The sequence below is a fragment of the Euprymna scolopes genome, chromosome 37 (genome assembly GCF_053919585.1).
Source record: "Euprymna scolopes isolate OS-2025 chromosome 37, ASM5391958v1, whole genome shotgun sequence".
Classification (NCBI taxonomy): Eukaryota; Metazoa; Mollusca; class Cephalopoda; order Sepiida; family Sepiolidae; genus Euprymna; species Euprymna scolopes.
Window position 1 is genome coordinate 12,722,558 of NC_136518.1, and position 23,831 is coordinate 12,746,388.

Below are 23,831 nucleotides of genomic sequence, written 5' to 3' on the forward strand. Positions count from 1 at the left end.
CTTGCCTAGGGTTTAGTTTTTACAATGACATCAGGTGAGAGGGATTTCCTTATGGCTAGATTCTGTCAGGTAAGTCGATTGTTGGTCAGAAACTGCCACCCGACTACGGTGACTGGGAATCACTTGTGAATTTGATATTCCTATGAAACTTCCTCCATTCAATTTGCCTAGGATGAGTGTCGCTTCCCCAGCATTATAAAGGGGAAAGATCAAAGGTAACTAGAATGACCCTAGGAAAAAAGTGGTCCCCTCTTCTACTCTTCGATATAGTAGCTAATGTAAACTTTATAAATACGATACAGCATAATCCCATTGACAAACCAGTTTTCTTTAGATCATTGAAGTTAAGCAATGCTGGGCCTGGTCACTAACAGATAGATGACCATTTGGGAAAACCAGGAGGTGTATATAATAGAACATTGACACCTTGCTGCAAGAATGACAAAAATCTAACGTCGTCATCTTTCCAGACCCAGGATATACATGCGACTGGGGAATACTTTTGAATTTGATACTCCCATGATGCTTCCTCCTTTGGAAGAAGCTGGTTCAAGCAGCCTAGGGTGAGTGCCGCTGCTAAAACTGGATAAATATGGTAGTCAATTAATATGCGATGACTTGCTCACACATGCTAAAATGTAGAAGAGGGCTAAATCTTTTAACACTGCCATCATCATCATCATCACTATCATGAGTTTAACGTCAGTTTAATATGCTGGCATGTGTTGGACAGCTTTAAAAAATTTGTCTTTCAAACTAGCTTATATCTGGCCACATATTTTTTACCCCACCCCCACCCCCGTGAAGTGAACTTGTTACCTTAACTGTTCTACATCTACTAGCCCCAAAGAACACTCATTCAATTCTTTCAACATGGCCATACCATCTTCCATTTTGGACAACTGTCCCTATGCAGTCCAGTTTTAATCTGTAATGTGTTCTAATATATAATTTATGTCGACACAGCAGTTCCTGTTACATTGCTGTTTCTCTCACACACACAAACATCACATTACTTTACATAAATATTTTTTTTTTTTTTTTGTCAAACTGTATGCTTAAAAAAAATGCATACACAAACACGCAGACAACTGTTTATAAATTGTAAATATGTTTTTGACTTTTAAACGCTGGGGATTTATTGGTTAGTTTAAGATCCATAGAGTGAATGAGGTATTTTGATAAATGTTGCCAGTCAAGAGTAAGACTCCAAAGTCTACATTTATTACTTTTAATCACTTTAGTCACAAAGATCCTGAACCCTTCCCCTCCCCAATCTCTTGTAGGGCCTTGTGCCTAATTTTGTTGTTTAAGAATCTTTTGTTTTTTACTTAATTGTATTTTCAAAATTTTTAAAAGCAATAAAATATATAAACAAGATCAAAGTATAGTATCTGTTCTTCAGATGCTGCACTTCAATTTCTTGTTCTCTGTCAGTGGAGGAGAAATCCTTCACGATTGAGACAATTTTTATTTTTGTTCCTTTTCTCCACATTAAAAAATGACCCTGGTGTCTAACTCTGTCCTGTGGGGAGGCATTGTAAATAGGAACATCACATAAATATCATTCATTTTCGTTATTCTTCATCACTCCAGCTTCCAATGGATTTCTATTTCCATATGTTGCATCATCTAATTCTTCAAAACTCCATGGAATAAGGTTGTTCTTGTTTTATTTGTATTCCTTGTCGAATAATTAAAATTTAGTATATCTTCCTTATAAGTTTATAAGTTTTTTTTTTTTGCTTTTTTTTAAATTTGAATAAATTTTCAATATCAAGATTTTTATTTTATATTATACTAGCAGGGCTACCCAGCATTACCCGGGTGTTTGTCAGTGTAAAAAAAAAAAAAGAAAGAAGTTTTGGTAGGCAGGTAGGCTCAAACCCGAACCCTTGATGGTGGAAAATAAAGTGTGAAAAAATCTGACATCTTACCACTCGGCCACGACAGGAGAGGAACTAAAAAGAGTTTTAATTTAACGATTATAAAGTTAAGCAATAGGTGCGTGAATTGGATGAAGTCAAACATCACGCGATAGGAGAAACTTAACTTTGGCTGCAAGCCAGTTTCTGTGTATTTGTTTGTTTCCCCCAAGATATTAGGGAAAATCAGCTCCCCATAAAAAGGGGAGTAGTAATTGTCTGATATGACGGGTTTTGGCCACATTGATCAAACCTCATTGCTTTCTGGACGTCCCGGACACGAATGCCAAGGAGGTTCATTTTGCTACGGATTCAGTTTTTCTTATATGCGGAAAAGCCAAACAAATATGCGAAGAGTAAAAAATATCGTAAAAATAGCGTGTAAAAGTCGCCCAAATAAAAGATACACACGATCTTGTTTCGTAAATCGAAGACATTATAATCTAGGTAGCATATAAAAAGTTCTTAGAAACAGTGACCCCCCCCCCCGAGTGCCTCCTCTCAAAGCCTTTGCTGGACATACACAAAATGTGCACACACTAACACACATTTTGCCTTTTATATATATATATATATATATATATATATATATATATATATATATATATATATATATAGATAGATATATATATATTAAAAAAAAAACTATGTTAGATATTTCATAGACATACCATGGTTTCATTAAGGTGGATTGACCTTTTAAAGGCCATTAAAAATCCAATTAAACCATCAGTGACTTGATATTTATTTTCTTCCTGTTTCCTTTCTCTTCAGTCAAAGTTCTCAGAACTCAAGGGGCCCCTGTCCTAGGCGCTAACATTTGACCTCTCTCTGGGACACAGATATTCGAATGTTCCAATTGACCATTTTAATATGTTACAGTAGATCAACTTTCTGCTCTCCTTGATTTAAGTATTTCTTGGTGGAGCCACTGTTCTAGAAAAGCGTAGAATTATCAAGAGCATTCCGCTTCAACATTCCAAAGAGTAAAGATATACATCATTAAACAAGTAATTAAAGGTTAACGGTATTAAGTTTTATTAATTATCCCCAGAATGTGTTTAATTTTGCCCAAGGAAATGAACTTCAGACCGACATCATTAATAACCTTATGATGACAAATGCCATCTTACGGCTAATATCTAATTAATAAGATCCGTATATATCTGGATGAACGAGATGGAGGGAGGGGAGTAAGGTCACCACCACCGAGAAACATCTATATGGCCATGGTAAGTCCCATTTAGAACAGGTTGTAGGTATTTATTTGCTTCCCCATAAAAGCAAAATGTGACACAAGGTCGTTTTTAATGTGGGGGGAAAACCAGCTCCCCCTCAAAAGGGGCACTCTGAAAGTGGGCAAAAATAAAAATTGCATTAGTATAGAAACGTTTTCCCCTCCACTGACAATAATTAATTTGAGTGTAGCATCAGAACAGATGCTACACTCTGATTCTGGGCTATAAACCAGTTAAGTATTTAAGACAGATTGTATCGTCGGTTGTACCGTGGAAAATGTAATGTGCCGTTGAGATCTGAATTATTTATGGCCAAACACGTAGAGACATAGCAACTATTTTTGCCACCTGGGGCGGTCGTAAGATTTGACGCCCTCCCCTCCCCCGCTAGCCATTGAAAATATGTTAACCTTCAAAATTCCACAAAGTCCTCAAAATATTTATTTTCATGGAATTACAATCTAAGATCTAAAATCCGTTTAAAAAGAGTATTACACACATATTACGATTTTAAAAACTCATTTCGGTATAAAATTTCAAGTTTTTTTGTTAGCTTTTTATTGAATTTTTTCCTATTTTCTTTCTTTACCTCTCTCAAAATGCCGCCTCCTGGCGCGTACCTCTTGCGGGCGGACCCATACCACCTTTGTTACGCCACTGCAAACACGCTTTAAGCCTATACTTTCTGATGGGACAGTTGTTCTATTTTTTTAACTGTCCGTGAGTCACTGATGATTTGAAAGAGGCTGTAAGGGCCTTTTCTAGACAGTAAAGGTCTGTGTGTCAATGAAACCATGATAAATCTTCGCAATATGTAATCTACAGCCTTTAAATAAATAATTTGTGTATTTTATATATCAACAATTATTTTTACACCTACACACACTAATGTCTCATGCTTATGTAATCATCAGTGTAGTAGGTGATAATTACTGCTCGTCGGGAGATTCGAACCCAGTCACAAAGTCTTAACTTTGTAGGCTTGCAGCTTACCATAAAACCACCGGTAATTAACACAAGAATTGTGGGAAAGTAAAGGTCTATAAACGACACATCGGCGAACATACATAGTAAACAGCCAGAATGTATTAAACAGCTTGATGTCAAAATGTTGCATTGGTGCTAAATTTGGTCGCTTTTTCTTAATATCCTAAAGAGGACTAAACTTGAATTTCTTCAATAGGCTTTATAACTATATTTTTTTTTTAAATAAATATAAATTATTTTAATGACTACAGACATTAGTGTTCCATATTTACGCAATCACGTTTCATGTGGGGAGCGGCATATATATTGTTTTTAAAATATAATTATCTACTGACACGTGTTTCGTCGTCTACGACTCATCATAGTGGCTGACTCTAGCGAGATCAGAAATGAGTCGTAGACGACGAAACACGTGTCAGTAGATAATTATATTTTAAAAACAATATATATGCCGCTCCCCATATAGGGGAGGGGGGATACCAAAGTGGTTAAAGGGAAAATTATTCCCAACTCGAATTTAGGTAAAAATGCACTTTCGTAAATAACTGAATTTATTGAAAACGTATCGCAAAAACAAAAACAAATAACATATATATCTTATGAAAAAAATTTTTTTTAACCAAAATTTTTATATATTAAAATTCGATAATGTTCATATACAAATAAAATCAAAGTCTATATCAATTGATTTAATTAATTAAGCCTCATTATTGTCAGTTTTTATAATCGAGCATGCATATGATATTTTTGCAAAAATCAAGGCAGCAAAATATAAAATAAGAACACTATATGGTGGATTTCCTTATTTGTTACAATGTTTCATAATTAAATTCCAATATCTCTCAAGTGATTGGAAATCGTTGTATACGTTACATCTAATTCAGAAGCAAGTTCTCGAACAGTGTTGCGTGGATTGGCTTCTTTTTTTTTTTACACAGGCTTCACCATATTATCAAGGCCAAGAGGCCACTCGAGGATAAGGGTTAAAGAGTGTACAGTAGAAATTGGACAATATAGTAATCAATTCGGTAAATTTGTTAACTTATATGGAACGGCTCATTAAGACCTTGTTTACGTTAGACTTGAAGACAACCATATTGCAGTCAGTCAGAAAGCAGGAAAACGGAAGACAATTCCACAGGTGTGCAGTTCTAAGAAAGAAACTTTGTTTATGGAATCTACGTTTAGGTTTAGGCACAGATAAAGAGTGGGAGGGATTATTGATAGTGTTTTCAGCTAGACGAGTGTTTCTTGTGAAAGTTTGGCAAGGGGGGACCATAGACTGAAGCTCAGTCAAACACTTTCCATGAAAATAACGATACATCAGAGACAAGTTCGCAACATCTCTTCTGTGAGATAGAGGTTGAAGGGAAGAGAAAAGGACATCTCCTACGAAGGTACGAAGTCTATTTTGAACTCTATCAAGGCAGGACAAGTCCTTTCTAGCAGCTCCTGCCCAGATGTGGCAACAGTATTCCATCCTTGGACGTACCTGGCTCTTATATAGATAGAGAATAGCATCAGCAGTGAGATATCTACTGGATCGATAAAAAGATCCCACCATTTTTCCAGCGGCCTTGGCAGCAGATTTGATGTACGTGTTCCATTTAAGATCAGGAGTAACGGTCAAGCCCAGAAGCTTGTCAAAACTTGAGGCCTCCTGAAGACGAGAGGCATTCATTTCAATTAATGCCAGATGTGGATCAGGACGTTGGTGATGTAAAGAGAGAAGCTTGGTTTTAGATGCATTAAAAGTACCCAACCACTCCTTTCCCCATTGTACCACGTGCTCAAGATCAGAGGAGAGAGAATCGGAGAGAACTTGGTCGTTTGCTGTCTTAGATGTGCTACCATAAATGATAGTGTCATCAGCATAAATGTCTACAAATGATGTAAGGATGTGATTTGGAAGATCATTAATGTAGATCAGGAAAAGAGTTGGGCCCAGGATGGACCCCTGAGGGACTCCAGCATTAATACTGTGAACTTCTAATTTTTGCCCATCTACTACTACTCTTATGAACCTATCAGAAAGAAATGATTTAATAATTGAGAAGACATTTCCAGTTATACCATAGCTAGAGATCTTGTGAAGTAAACCTTTATGCAATACCCTATCAAAGGCCTTAGATATGTCAAGAGCAATTGCCCTAGAAAGGTTGCCTCCGTCGAGAGATTTGCTAATCCTATGAGATATAACTGTAAATCTAGCAGAACGGAAACCATATTGAGTGTCACTAAGAAGGTTATTTTTGCTGAGAAGATTGATTATTTCTCTATTTAACATAGATTCCAGCAACTTCCTCATGATGCACAGGAGACTTATTGGCCTGTACTGAGCGATCACCTGAATTCTTAAATACAGTGCATACTGATGAGATTTTCCAGGGTGATAGGAAGCTATTCTACTTAAGACAACGTTTAAACAGGTTTGTAAGTATGGGGGCTAGCTCTGGTTGAAGTTTTTTGAGTGTACTATAATTGGAATACTGTACTGGAATCAAGGTTTTTGATTAGCTTGGCAACATCACGTACAGATATATGTATATCACATAGTGTGTTTTCTGATACAGGAGGAAATATTAGGGCTTGGTGGCCTTGGTCGCAAAGGGTAGAAATAGCTACAAAGTTCTTGGCAAAGAGTTTGGCTTTGTCTGATGCTGACGAGATTAACTCAGGTCTATTGATGATAGTTGGGATAGAGCACACACTTCTGTTCAGGATTCTGTTTGCTATTTGCCAAAACTGGTGGGAACCAAGCCGCTGATCAGCTACTTTGGACTTAACGGACTGAGCATACAACTCTCTTGCGTTCTTTATTACTTTCTTACAATGGTTGCTGGTAGTCCTAAAAGCGGCTTTAGTTTCCATACATCTATTACGTTGGAAGCAGTGGAAAAAGTGATTTCTGTGCGCAATGGAGAGAACCATGGCTGGCTGTTAGGTCTGAGTGAGGTAATAAGCAATGGAGAAATCATGACAGAACCTCCCTTCATCATCGGTCTTGTTTGAGTGGGTCAACCATTCCACATTGTGAACATTGAAGTCTCCACATACGTGAATGTTAGCTGAAGGATAAGCAGATAGGACTTGGTCAATTTTCTCAGATATGCTTTTAAAGATAGTAACTCCGCTGTTGTGGGGGCGATAGAGAGTAAATATAAATGCAGTAGTGTGAGCTAATACAACCCGGAAGCACATATACGGTAATGTAGGATCTTCTCTGGAGATGTCCCTACCACATGGAAAGCCATCTTTAATATAGGCACATATTCCATGCCCATGGTGATCTTGGCGGTCAGATTTAGAAGTTAAGTTCGAGTATCCTTTAATTGCGAACTCTTCTAGGGAAATAGCTTGTCCAATGCCAGTTTCACTTAAAAATAAAAGGTCTGGTTTAGTCTCCTGTAATTTGATTTCAACTTCTGGAAGGCTTTGAATGAAGTTCTTAATTAATCATTGTCAACATCCGATGGGCGACCATTACGCTCAGCACTTCAAGAATCTCATCGCCACCACAAAATTTCTTAAACCACCATTGTGCTGTGCATTGAGTAGTGGTCTATGAGCCGAGCACTTTGTTGATATCGCGAGCTGTTTCAGCAACTTTTTGGCCTAGCTTGAATTGAAATAAAAAAATTGTGCTTATTTGTTTTCTTCTATCTTGTACTCAACATCCCAAAAAAGAAGACAATTGTTGTAAAACGATTGTATTTAAACGATTAGAGTGAAAAACGCTAGTTAAAATGATATATCTCTTTACATCATCAACATTCTGATCCACATCTGGCATTAATTGAAATGAATGGCTCTCGTTTTCAGGAGGCCTCAAGTTTTGACAAGCTTCTGGGCTTGACCTTTGCTCCTGATCTTAAATGGAACACGTACATAAAATCTGTTGCCAAGGCCGCTGGAAAAATGGTGGGATCTTTCTATCGATCCAGTAGATATCTCACTGCTGATGCTATTCTCTATCTATATAAGATCCAGGTACGTCCAAGGATAGAATACTGTTGCCACATCTGGGCAGGAGCTGCTAGAAAGGACTTGTCCTGCCTTGATAGAGTTCAAAATAGACTTCGTAGCCTCGTAGGAGATGTCCTTTTCTCTTCCTTGCAACCTCTATCTCACAGAAGAGATGATGCGAGTTTGTCTCTGATGTATCGTTATTTTCATGGAAAGTGTTCGACTGAGCTTCAATCTATGGTCCCCCCTCGCCAAACTTTCACAAGAAACACTCGTCTAGCTGTAAACACTATCAATAATTCCCCCCACTCTTTATCTGTGCCTAAACCTAAACGTAGATTCCATGAAAAAAGCTTCTTTCTTAGAACTGCATGCCTGTGGAATTGTCTTCCGTTTTCCTGCTTTCCGGCTGACTACAATATGATTGTGTTCAAGTCTAACGTAAATAAGTTCTTCATGAGCCATTCCATATAAGTTATCAAATTTACCAAATTTTCATTACTAATGATTACTATATTGTCCAATATCTACTGTACACTCTTTAACCCTTATCCTTGAGTGGCCTCTTGGCCTTGATAAGTGGTGATGCCTATGGAAAAAAAAAAAAGTAAAGGTATTATAACGAGAACTTATTTGAAAATACATCATTTGAAATCAAAATTAAAAATTTCGCAAGAACTTTCTTCTCAAACTAATATGAATATATATTAGTTTGAGAATATATATATATATATATATATATATATATATAAAATGAAAATTACAATTGAATGATGAAACGCAGAATATTCAGTGTAGCTTAGTCGCTTTATATATTTTATAAATTACTATATATATATATATATATATATATATATATATATATATATACTAGCAGATCGCTCGGCATTGCCCGGTCGTAAAATACACTTAAATATAATATTTTTATAAATGCAGATTTCCTATTTCATATTATATTATATTGGACCCAACACATAGTAATGATTCAAAAAAAAAAAAAAAAAAGGACTGGTGCGCCACACTGAGAACCAAAACCAAAACGTTTAGCTAATGATTTATTTTTTTCTTTGACGTTAATCCCAGAGTTATGAAGGCATATTTGCTGCAAAGCTAAAAATTAAAACATGAACCAATAGCTATTACGTTACACATGCATATTTGTAATGTCATCGTTCCACCTTCACCTGGCAAATTTCATTTTTTTTAATTTTCACACTTTTTACCAATTTTCCCGGGTAAAACCTAAATATAAAGTTTTACATTGGTTCGAATAACCTATATAGGAAGTTTCATGTCTGTAGACCAAAAACTGACGGAGGAGTTTGGTATGCAAAATTTTTAAAATACGCATACATGAATATATATAGAAAGAGGTTTGTGTTTACTATAACCTTTTTTACACAGATATTACGCAAGTATAAATCATGTAGAATATCCGCATGAATATAATTACACGTAATAATTAACTGAAGATGATCATCTATAATATAAATCTAACCTGTCTGTTTAAATGTATGTATGTATGTATGTATGTATGTATGTATGTATGTATGTATGCCTACAACTTTCGACAGGGGCATCAGATTTTCATGAGATCAGTATCGGTTTGAAGCTCGACCCTTCAGACGACAAATATCGAAAAATTGGCTAAAACATTAATTCCTTCACTGGGCACTTTTCAAGAAGGAGGGGGTCGCTTTTTTTGCCAATATTTTCGAAAGTCATCCCCTCTTTTTGATTGACTAGCCTTAATTTAAACCTTCGCTATTTCTGGTTTGGCGACGTATGCATCGGCACCGTCACGCTTTTACTTTTTTTTTTTTTTCACATTCTTTTCCTGCTTCGCTGTAAGAGTTCGAGCCTGCCTGCCTACTACCACATTTTTTCTTTTTTTTGCTCAACACAAACCTCCAAACACCCAGGCAACGCCGGACACCCAGGCTAGTCCCATAAGGAAACCAAAAATACTAATAAGGAATTAATTAAAATGAACGTTTATGCAAATTAGCTAGATCTTTTGCAGATGAATGCAATTCCACGACGTCATATATAACAAAGTTGTATTTTCTTTTTAAATAAATAGAAAAAAGGGTTTTTAATATGAATATCAATACACACAAAAAAATTTATAGAAATATGTATATATATGTATATATATATATATATATATATATATATATATATATATATATGTATATGTGTGTGTGTATATATATATATGTGTGTGTATTTATATTATATGTGTGCAGAGGGAGGCGGTCATCTTTCTGGGTTGAATATTTTTTTTCTGTTATCTGCTCTTTTGGGTTAGAAGTCTCTTGTCTCGAGTGTTTTATAAACCAAAACCTTGAAAACATAGATCAACTGATAAGATAAAATCAACAACTATTGGGGAATGAGTTGAGGAAGAATTGGGGGAAGAAAAAGGTTCGGTTAGTACATCAAGAGTTTTGGAACTTCCCTCAAAAAAGCATAGACCATTTGTAGAATGAACGGGGAGTGGGGAGACAAACATAGAATGCTACTTCAAAGTTCATAAAATATATATTTAAAATGTATGCATGCATAAAAATAATAAACATTTATACACGCTGCTGCTCTTCAAGAACCTCCAATGTGCATTCATTTGTTTACACACACGCATATATACAAATATATATATATATATATATATAATTTAAAGGAGATTAGAATAATAGTCTAAAGAGCTAAGTGTATTTTAATGTAATAGTGAAATTACTAGTTTAATTAAAATACAGGAAATGCTCGTTGTAATTTAGATATATAATAAGCTCGATAGTTAAATGTCCTAGAGCTAATTCAATATTAAGTAATGTGATTTATAATTTAAAAATTTTAAAAAAAATTTTTAAATTTAAAAATCAAAATTTAATTAAATTAAAAATCAGTTTCATAAGAAGGAACAACAACAAAGTCAATTATCTGTACGATCGTTTCGGAAATCCGTACTTTTTATTTGTGGTATACATGAAGTCACGTAGAACAATTATACATAGTTTTTTTGGTAAGCACGGTCTCCTCATCAGCAAATTTAGGAGGATTTCTATTGAATTGAAAAGACACCAAAAATAAACCTAGCATTAAAAGTAAGGCAGATGAATCTGAAAAATTGAAGTAAAAGGTTTGGATTTAAAATTTATAAGAAAATTAATAAGAAAATTGGTATAGGTTAGAGATAGAAATGAGTAGAAAAAATATATATTTTTTTGAATTTACATAATAAATTTGATTTAAAAATATATAGATATAGTTACCTTTTAATTTTTCTTTTTTTGAAATCAGGAACTGTATTTAAAGTAGTCATTTAGATGTTTGCTATAGCTTTTTATTTTATTGAATGATGAATTTTAAAAGGGCGACGCTCGTGCAGTAAATTGTTTCCGTTAGCGTATTTTGATTTAAAGACGCTACAGTTAATATCTATAGAGAGAGAATATTTATTTTGCAAGTTTTTAAGGGGAGATAATTGTCATGGTTTTATTTATTATTTGATTTACGAGTCTAAGGGCGGTAATTGGTCTAACTTAATTTATTAAAAAAAAATAAATAAATAAAGTAATCTATTTTTACTAATGAGTAATTTTTAATGATTTAAGGTGGTTTATATTTATTAAATTTAAACCAACGTTTATGATTACATGATAGAAGCTCGTGTCTTGAATTTAATAGTTTGGTTGTGCTTTTTATATCTTCATATTTTAAAATTTTTAGGGTTTCTTTTGTACATAATGTACAAAATTTATCTCCTGGTTTATATGATTTGCAAGTCTCAATTATTTGCCATTTTAAGTTGAAAGAAATATTGCTATTTTTTAGTTGCCAAATATAGTTGGATAGAGTAGTTTGGTTTGATAGAGAGTTATTTTTAAAAGAATGTTTGTGCGTTGAAATTCTATGTTTTATTGGGCCAGATGTGGAACCAATATATATTACCTCTTGATTATTATGATTATTTTCCGTTAGGTCTATTGTTGGATTATAATGTGGTGGGTTGGTTAATAATTAATCGGTAGATTGATTTAAGTTGGTGTTATTATTTAATCTGGTAGTTGAGTTATGGCTGTTGATAGGTTCTTGTATATTTGGAGTTTTTGATACTGTGCAGCTATAGATAACATTTTTAATTTTACATGAGCCTTGTAGGGGACATTTATTTTTTCTTCTACAGTTACAGTCCGATGTATTTTGTATAGTTGCATTTTGTAATTTATTAATTTTATTATTATTAGAGCTAATTATTTACTTAATATATATATATATATATATATATATATATATATATAAAAGCGAAAATGTGTGTATGTATGTAGGTATGTATGTATGTTTGTATGTGTGTTTGTGTGTCTGCTAAAAACTTTCGACAGACACGATGAAAATTCACAAACTCAGTATCATGTTGAAGCCCCATCCTTCGCCCGAAAAATACCGAAAAATTGGCCAAAAACGTTCATTTTTTCATCCCGAAATCGACAATTTTCGACAGGGGGGTGGGGGGGGGGAGGTCAACAAAAACGGTCCCCTCGTAACGACGACCGGTTCTACGCATGCGCCAGATGACATCATGACCTGATTTACTTTAAATAGTTGAAGAACTGACTAAATTTCATGTACGTCGCGTTAGCTCAGTTGGTTAGCGCGTTGGTTCATTATCTAAATGTTTTGGGTTCGAATCGTGGTGTGAGATATCTTTTTTATTTTTTTCGATTTTTTAAATTTAAATATTGAACCAGTTTTATTTAAGCCATTTTTCACGTAACGTTCGTTTTTCTGGGTTTTTTTTTACTTCGCTTATCCACCCCCGACCACACACCCATAAACACCTGGGTATCCACCAATTTTTTTAATTTTAATATCGAAACAGACTTATTTAAGCCATTTTTCACGTGTTCGTTTTTCTGTTTTTTCGATTTTTACATTTAACATCATTCGTTTGCCTTATGTTAGTTCTTTTTGTGTTTTTTTTTCGATGTTTTGATTAACCCCTGCTTAAGTTTTAACGTTCGTTTTTATGATTTCTTTTTTTATTTCACTTATAACAAACAAACCTAGTCATTGACCTCATTTAGCTGAATAGCTATTGCTTACGTCATCGTCATAACGCTCTACGACTTCCGTGCACGCACCTGTCAATTTGGTTCTTACTTAAATAAATTCAAACATCTTTCAGTAACTCATTCTGGCTGGGCGAACGGTTCATGTTCTTTTCACATTTTATTTTCAAACTTCTGCCTCAGGGCTTCGGGTTCGATCCTACCCCCCCCCCCGGTTTGTGTTTTATTTAACAGCACACACACCTCCAAACACCCCGGCAACGCCGGGTACCGCCCCCCCCCCAGTCTATAAATATAAAAGCGAAAATGTATGTATGTATGTGTGTTCGCTTTTTCTGTGTGTCTACAAAAGGCTTCTTTCAGAGAAGCGGTCGGTTGCTTCACAACTTTTTAAAACTTTTTATATCACATATAAATCGTAATATCTCACAGTTAACAACGAAGCTCACCTGTCTATTTAACTTGCTCGATTTCGGGAAGATAAATATTCAACATTTGTCGCTCGCCGCATGTGGGTTAGTTTTTTTCCTATAACATCTTGGGAGGAAAAAAAAAGCGTTCAGCAGTAAAATGAGCACCTGCCAAATTCAAGTAATTAAATAAATTCAAACGTGTTTCCGTAAGCATGTCGCTGTGGGGCAATGGTTAACGTCACACGTTTTTTTTTTCACAACTTTGCCTCAACGGTTCGGGTTCGATCTTCATACTTACTTTTTTTTTTAACCCCCCCACACACCTCCAAACACCCGGGCAACTCCAGCTACCCCTCGCTATTCTTCTATATATATGAAAGGCAAAATGGGCACGAGCATTTGTGCATATCCGCGAAAGGTTTTTTAGATCAGGGTTCCGCTGTCGGTTATATTCTGTGAGAAGTTTTCCTATACTTCTGAGATCATAATATCTCAGATTCGCAAACGGACAACGTTTTTTTCCTTTTTTTTTTTCTTTTGATCGAGTTAAAAAAAAAAAATTCCCACCGTGCCGTCATCTTGAATGTTTGTTTGTCTTTTTCATATAATAGTAAAGCGAAACTAAAGCAGGAAGCTTGGCCTTCGGGCCGGGCTTATACTGCACTTCGCCTAAGTTAATTGGTCCTCAGTCAATGTAGGGGAAACCCTTCATACTGAGACAATTACAATTTTTTTATTGGATACTGCAAGAATGCCCACTTTTTTAGGGGAGCTGGTTTTCCCTCCCACATTAAAAACGACCTTGTGTCTAATTTGCTTTCGTGAGGAAGCTAATAAATAAATCGACAGAAAGCTGGAAGCTTACCTGGCCCCTGGCCAGGTTTAAAAGCAGCAGTTAAAAAACCGGAAAGCAACGTTCAATTCTGCGCATGCATGGCGATTCCTATGATTCTAAAGTTAATTACCAACTCATTGAATTCACTATCCTCTTTGGCCTAATGGTTAGCAAGGAAGACTAATTACTCTACGTTTTTGAGTTCAATCCCACCTCCCTCTCTATCGCTTTTTTATTTTTTATTTTGTCATTGTGCACATATCTTACACCCAGGCAAAAGTTAATTACGAACTCATTGAATTCACTATCCTCTTTGGCCCAATGGTTAGTGTGGAAAACTAATTACCCACCTCTCTCTCTATTTTGTTTTAATTTTAACCACGTGGAAGCCATTTTTAACATCGCTTCGTCCTTCTGCTAATATCCTCCACCCAGGCAACGCTGGGTACTCCCTGCTAATATATATATATATATATATATAGGAAAATATGTTTATTCAATTATATTTCACCTTTAATTTATGAAACTCAGTGTAACTAGAGAGCATATACAAATAAATTCCAAATTTCAAGATTTTATCCATCTTACTGTTTATTTCTTTAAGCATTTTAACATGTTCAATTCTTGACAGCACCTGTTTCGTAGCGCAAGATTATTCATGTAATTATCATGTCAATTTTTTAATATATTCCACCCTTAACTCATCAGGAGAATAGGACCTTATCAATTTTAAAAGAAAATAAAGGAATATGGGGATGATTACAAAATGTGAAGATTGGAAGAGAAGTTGCAATTGTGTTATCTTTTAGTCACGCCATATTTTTGCCATTGCAACTTCCCTTTCGCTTTTTGGATTTTGTAATCGTGCCCATATTAGGGTTTATTCAAAGGAAATGAATTTCAGACTGCAGAGTTTTTATCCAAAAGAGATAACTGGAGTGTTTTTATTCAAGGAATATAATTTCAGACTAGAGAGTTCTTATTCAAGGAAGATAATTTGAAGCTGAGGATTTCCTATTCAAGAGATAATTCCAGACTAGGAATTTCTTATATTATTCCTTAATTGGAATTCATTTTTGAGATGAGCATTATATATATTAATTTATTTTTATTTCGGACTATTATTCTCATCTTTATTAGTTGTTGTTTTTCATCTTTATTGGTTGTTGTTTTTCACAACGTTTCGGCTAACTATTCCTCTGGCCTTTGTCAGGTGGTAACCGCGACGGATAGGAACTTCGAATCTTCTAACTGTATTCTCAGCAATCACTGCCATCTGTAGCCAAAAATGTGGTGAGACAACAACAACTAGGGATGGCAGTGATGGCTGAGAATGCAGTTAGGAGATTCGAAGTTCCTATTCGTCGCGGTTACCACCTGACGAAGGCTACAGGAATAGTTGGCCGAAACGTTGTGAATAAGCAACCACCAATAAAAGATGAAAAACAACAACTGATAAAGATGAGAATAATAGTTTGAAATAAAAATAAATTAATATAGGAATTTCTTATTCAAGAGAATTCTTAATCCCAGATTAGGGAGTTTTTTTTTTTTTATCCAAACACGAAAAGGTAACTTCTGACTTTATTTTATTACAACCAGTTCACATTTCTATTACCAACAACAATGATTTATTCCAGAAATGTAAAACGCCGTAAATCTGATGAGTCAAATGGCTTAAAAATAAAATGTTCCATGCCTTGTAAAGAGGGGTGGGGGTATTTGTGCACAATTTTTCATGGGTGAAAGATTTTTTATTCATTCATTTAACATTCTCTGGCCAACCAACGAAGTGAGGACAAAACTTGTGTAAAGGGTAGAAAATTTATATAACATGTATCACTATAACTAAAAAACTTCATTGAGAACTGATTACGCCTATCTATATATCCATCTATACATCTATCTGTATAACCATATATATATATATATATATATAGTAATTTATAAAATATATATGGCGACTAAGCTACACTGAATATTCTGCGTTTCATCCACTGTAGGATTCGTCAGGCTTATGCGCCTAAGCCTGACGAATCCTACAGTGGATGAAACGCAGAATATTCAGTGTAGTTTAGTCGCCATATATATTTTATAAATTACTAACCAGCTCTACCTACGTATTGAGCACTTTTGAAGTAAATACTTAAAGTTTACGCATAAATCTATACTTTCGTATATTAAATTTATGTGAGTAAATGAAGTAGTTATATATATATATATATATATATGTATATATATATATTGAGTAAGATGATTGATCCTATTTACAATGCCTCCCCACGGGACAGAGTTAGACACCAGGGTCATTTTTTAACGTGAAGAAAAGGAACAAAAATAAAAATTGCCTCAGTCGTGAAGGATTTCTCCTCCACTGACAGAGAACAAGAAATTGAAGTGCAGCATCTGAAGAACAGATACTACACTTTGATCTTGTCCGATTGATAATTTATAATTAAAATTAAAAATCGCTTTCACAAGGAAGAACAAACAAAATCAATAAATTGTACGATCGTTTCGGAAACAATGTTTTTTATTGATATAGACAATAAGTGTTAGACAATAATTTTATCATATAGTTTTTTGAAACAAAGTCTCCTCATCAGCAAAAATATTGGGTGTTTTTTTTTAAAGACACCAAAAATAAACTTGGTATTTTTTTAAGTAAGGCAGATGTATCTTTTGATGGTTCGCCTTCTAAAACTCGTAAGTATCATCGTCAATGCATTCATTGGGATGTTAAATGTAGTTTATGAATGCTTGAAAATGAACATTTTCAATTAAAATATAATCTGCTATTTAGATGGTTGTTCTAATCCCCTTAAATATATATATATATATATATATATATATATATATATATATATATATATATACACACACCCATCTACAAGTCTATCTATAAATCTTTACTATTATATAAAGGAAACTTTGTCTATGTTCGTTCCCTCTGAAACAGCGCGGCCAATTTTTATGAAATTTAACGTAAATGTATTTTATGTATCTGGCAGTGTTCTTAGATAGGTTTTGACAAAATGCCTTCGATAAGTATCGATAATCGAAAAAAAAGAATCCCATGAAAGAAGGAACAGGTGATTTCGTCCAAAGTTAACACCTTATACGACCTAACATTACAAGTGCATTTTAGAAGTTTCATTACTACACAAACAGAAAGGCCCAGTATATAAAAAAAAAAAATTGCTGCTTTCTAAGTCAAAATCCATCTAATATTGGTTAGTTTTTGACCTTTTTTTGACCTTTTTTAAAGCTCTTTACATTAAGTAGCTTTATGTCTTGTTTGAAGCGATTTCTATTAAAAAAAAAATGCCCTGAACCCTTTCCTTCTCACACACATCAGACGCCAAACAATTCTTCATCTTTAGTCCTCACATTCCAAGAGCAATGTTCCTGACAAAGGAGCAAGAATTGCTGTTTTCTTTGGGTCAGAGTCCACTTATCATTGACTGGATTTTGACCTTGAAGTGTTTTTATTATTTTATTATTTTTTTTAAGCTTACATCAAGTGGCTTCATGCCTTGTCTGGAGTGAAAAAAAAAATTAATTAAAAAGTAACCCTGGCTTAAGGGTGGGTATTAATTATTTTTTGTGATAAAAATGTAATAGTTTATGGCTATTTTCTTAAGGTATATCCTAAGAAAACAGGGGAGCTAACTCTGGTTGTTTGTTTTAATCCAAGAAAAGGTGGTTATGATTAGTCGTAAAAGAAGAGAAAGAAAGAAAGAAAAAGAAAAAGAAAAGATCTATATTTTTTTTATGACCTTAAAATCCATTGTAATCTTACATCAACCTTTTTTACACAGGCAAGGGTTATTTTTTCAAAGCTATCATGTATCGCATATAAATTTACAGCGGCTCGTCATTGCTGACATGCTGTGTCATAGGTTTGCCCTTAATTGCACTCTATAATAATGGGCTTAAATAACATTCCAGGTTGCACACAGGATTGCAAATCTTATTATACTGCTCGTCACAACAAAGTATGCAAGTACCTCCATTGGAAGATCTGTGGAGAGATGCAACTTGACAGATCGCCGAACATTTGGGAACATGAACCACCACCAATAACATCAAACAGAAATGTGACCGTGTTCTATGACAAAGACATACAGGCAGGCAGATACATAAAAGACAAGGCCATCAAACCAGATATTGTTATATGGAACAAGCCTGAAAGAACTGCACTCATTGTCGATGTCACAGTCCTAAATGATTTCGGCCTTAACAGAGCTGAACGGGAAAAGATAACAAAATATCAGGACCTAAAAAATGATCTAAAAACGGCATGGTCTCTGAAAGAAATAAACATTATACCGGTTGTGATAGGAGCAACTGGCTCAATAAAAAAGAATCTTCCTAAATACTTAGAAGCAATCCCTGGAAGACCACGCTGTAAGGAAATACAGATAGCAGCCATAAAGGGAACAGTATCTATTCTTAAAAGAGCCCTCGGATATAAATTTAAATCATAACGGAATCAAGTGTTAGCTCCAGGAAGGAGCCCCTTGATCTTTTAAAACTTACTGAAGTAAAATACAAAAAAAAAAAAAAAAGATTGCATATTAATGTAGTTTGAATTACCTATCAGACGCTATCTTCGGGTGTCTTCGGTTTCTCTGTAAAAGGATTTGTCATGATAACCTCAGATTAGGATACTCTGACTAAATATTCAAAATATGAGATGCCTTCAATAAATTCCAGACATTTTAGTATGGGCACTTTTATTGGTGGTACACACAAGAAACTCTAATCCCCTTCGAAGTAATCTTCTCCGGCTGCAATGCACTTGTTGTACCGTTTCAACAACTTCTGGAATACTATACATGAAGAGGCTACCTGATATTTAAGAATTTACACCAAAGTAAGGAAATAAAAAGAGAAAGAGATAAACTAAATGCCCGATTGGATGTGATTTCCCCCACTCTATATCTGTGCCTAAATCAAAACGCGGATTCCATGAACAAAGCTTCTTTCTTAGAACAGCACGCCTGTGGAACTCTGTTCCGTCTGCCTGCTTCCCACCGGACTACAACTTGGATGTCTTCAAGTCCAATGTTAACAAATTCCTAATGAACCGCCCCCTTGAGTAAACACTTCATCAAATCTCCACACTAAAGTAATGTACTTGCAATAACCCTTATCCCTGAGTGGCTTCCGGGCCTTGATAAGTGGTGATCACTGTGTAAAAAAAAAAAAAAAAGATGTTTTGATGTTTGCCATAGAAAGAACGGTTACAAAATCTACATAAAATGTAAAAGTGTAATCTTATGTAAAATTAGCGGAACACTTTGGTTGCTCGGGCTGCTGTTATTTGGCATTATTTGTTATTGGATCTGATTTTGATGAAAATACTCTTGTGTGAGCATGTCAATGACCCTCATCATAGCCTTTTTCATCTCCTCAATTGTCTCATAACGAGAGCCTCTAAGGTTTTCCTTGAGCTTAGGGAATAACCAAAGGCACAGGGTGCAAGGTCTGGACTAGAGAGAGAGTGAGGAACTGTCTTGATGTCCGTTTTGGTCAAATAGTCTGTGACAAGGATGGAGTTGTGGCCTGGTGCATTCACGCAAATCTTCCGCATCTTCAGTTCCTCATGTGTACAGTTTCCACACTGACATCAAACTGTGCACTAGACACACAACGGTCCTTATCCATGAAATTCTTTATTTGGCCAATCAACTCTGGTGTTCTCACTTCCTCACTCCTCCCACACCTCTCATCATCTCTCACAGACTCTGTGCCTTCCTTGAATCTCTTATGCCACTCAAAAACTGATACTCAATTCATGCAAGATGGTCCAAAAGCAGTCTGAAGCATTTCACACGTTTCTGTGGCATTTCTTCCAGGTTTGAAACAGAATTCTACTGCATATCGTTCTTCTAATGTGTCCTCACGTCCAGATTGCATTTTCGAAATCCACCAGGTGTGATAATCAGGCTTTAGTAGGGTGTATTCCAATTCCGGCTGTAGCTGTTCATGTGATCCTCAAATCATATAAATCGGTCAGTCATCTCAAAGTGCACAAGTTCTACAGCGTTTTTCTGCATTATTAACTTTCTTATTTCTATTTAGGTGGTTTACATTTCGGTTTGGGTTATTAATGTTTATAGTAATTATATTTTTGTTTTTCTTACTGTTATTTTTAATATTGCTTTTTATTATGAATTTTGTTATTTTTTCTCTACAACTATCATTTATTATCTTGTTATTGCATACTTTAATTAGTATTTTATATGGCACTAGCTTGAGTGCCCAGCGTTGCCCGGGTGTTTGGAGATGTGTGTTGAGCAAAAAAAAAAAAGTGGTAGTAGGCAGGCAGGCTCGAACCTGTGATGTGAAGATGGAAAAGAAAATGAAAGATGAAAGAAAACCTGACGTCTTACCCCTACTTCATGACGTGACTGGGAGTTCAGAACGTTAAAATTAGACAAAGTCAATCCAACCAATACGATGACTTGAAAAAATGGCTCGCAAAAAAAATCGATCCCTCCTTGTAGAAAACTGCCCAGTTGAGGGTGAAGAAATTAATGTTTTGGGCCAATTTTTTTTTATATTTGTCGTTCAAGACGGCGAGCTTCAAAATGATACCAATCTCATGACAATCCGTCACCTCTGTCAAAAGTTTTAGACAGATATACATACATACATGATGATTGCAACGTCTTCTTGTCAGATGAGTGCCACTCCCTCATTCACTGAAAGTCCATAAGCCTGAAGATAACCTTTTTTTCTTTTAGTCCTGCTAGCAAATTCACACACTTAAGCAGACATACCATTGAAGATGGTCCTTGGCATACATACATATATATATATACATATACATGCATACATACACATACATACCCATATACCTACACACAGGCACACATCCATCCATCCATACATACATACAAAATACATATAACACATACATGCAAACATATACATACACACATGCAAACACATATACATACATATGCATACACATATATACAAACATATACAAATACGTACACACATATACATACATAATCACATACATATACGTGCACATGTATGCACATATACATACATACACATAAAGTTAACTACATACACCTACACATACATATACATGCACTTATACGCATACATATATATGCATATATACATATACATACACACAGACAAATATATATATACGTATATACATACAAACACACATAAACATATATACACAAAAATAAATAAATGAATAAAAATATATACACACATACATATATACATATACAAATAGATATACATACACATACATACACTAGTATATATATTAACATGGTGATTGTCACTTCTTGTCAGAAGAAGACCATCTTTCCCTTGCTTTATTTCTGATTACTCATTCATTTTCATGTATTTTTGAAATATATATGTATATATACACACACATATATACACTTATGCACACAACATATATACATGTGGAGATGTGATCAAGATGCATCAATTTCTATTTTCTGTTGGAACGAAGGTGGCTCTTCAGGCCATCCCTGCTTTTACACAGTCTGTTGCAAAGGTCACACTTAAGCTGAGATTGAGGGATGCCAACTGGTGCTGCTCTACTGTGGGCGCTCATATGACGCTTCAGGCCTCCACCCGATTTACAGACCACAGAGCAAACAGAACATCTGTGCCCTGCAATTTTTTCCCCATCAACGAAAAATTGATCTCCATGTGAATGCTTGTGGCTAGCTAGGCCAGCTCTGGTTAAAGTCATTTTACTGCATAAATCACAGATGTGGTTCTGCATGAAATCCTCTGATAGACCTGATATATTTGACAGATTTTTCTTCCGGATATCACGCTTCATTTTTGCATGCTCATATTTTTTCTTCTCAAACTATCACAGCCATGATAAACCAAGGAGCGCCACTTTTTACGACCATTGGAAGCACTTTCCCATCTGAACACGCCAATACCAAAAGCTTTAAGATTATCTTTGATGTTATCCTTAAAGCAGTTCATCGGTTTATGTTGTGGACACTTTCCTTGTGTAATTTCATCATAGAACAGGCACTTTGGCAATCTATCGTCGTCCATCCTTGTCAGATGTCCAGCCCACCTCATCTGGTTGCGTATAATCAACTTCTCGATACAAGTTACGTCAGCCCGCAAGAGCTCCACCTGACGCCCAGAATGTGTCTCAGGAATTTCTGGTGCACTCTCTCCATAACTTTTATGTGTCTACCATAAGTTGTCCAGGCCTCAGAAGTGTAAAGCAGGGATGGTAAAATACATTTAAACAAACAGGTGAGATTTATATTATAGATCATAGATAGACAGACAATACATATCAACGTTAAGTCTGGACAGTACAAAAATGGGTGACAATCTGGGAATACCGGGATGTGCTCTCCGCTTATCTTAGCATCGCTTCCAGTTGTCTTGGACTTCTCCTTGCTATTTAATTAAGCAGTATAGATTCAGGACAGGTGCAGTTGAGGGTTGTGCAACCCTTGGTGCAGTCACTAGTGATGGGACGATTCTATCATTTTCCCCCGATTCTGATACAATTAACGATTATGATTCTTTAAAAATCTCTAAATATTTTACTATAAAGTTATTTTTCTCCGATTATTGTAAAAACAAAAAAAATGCTGAAGGTAATGATATATTCTCAAACATAAAAACACACTTATGGGTGGGGTGATCTGTAGATTTTAGGTTTACTGGTTGTTTAAAATCAATCAATATTTACTTTTTAACGTTACTACCAACAGTGGAAGGTTTTGTTTCAAACAAAAACAAATAAAAAAAGAAAATTAAAAGAATCGTTTTTGGCATCGGAAAACAGGCACAACTTTTCTGATTCCAATAGCTCCAAAAGTTTCGATTTTTCTAATTCCCGTAGCAATTAATCGTCCCAACACTAGCAGCCACCCTTACAGGGAGTATCCATTGTCTCTCAAGATAGAATGGGGCGATAATGTTAGTATTTTTTTCTATTATATTTATTACTAGCGACTGCACCGTGTCACCACACACAACACCGAGTCAAACACAAAATCGAGTACACTCAACATCGTCTTACCATCAACGCTTACCCTGTGAACTTGGAGTATGGGAAAATCCCATATGCACAAAACAAAATCACTGGATAAACAAAAATACCCTAACTAAGGGTAAGGATAATATTGGTAATTATGGTGTTGGTAATGATGGTGTTGATAATGATGATAGTGATGATGTTGATGATAATGATAATATAACAGCCGAGTCAAGTATTTCATTCATAATACTCAAATACTAATCTGTAGAATAGCTGTTAAACTGATGATGATGACGATGATGATGATGAACTATATTTGGTTCAAATAAACTTCAGTCTATGCTTGACTTATCCACCAAGTTTCAGTCATGAA

The 23,831-nt window shown here is 35.1% G+C and overlaps 1 protein-coding gene across 1 annotated transcript in view; it reads right to left on the reverse strand.

Annotated features, from left to right (window-relative positions):
- The window catches only part of LOC145261090 (septin-2A-like), a 507,588-nt gene that overhangs the window by 364,512 nt on the left and 119,245 nt on the right, over nucleotides 1-23,831 (reverse strand). The window lies entirely within an intron of this gene.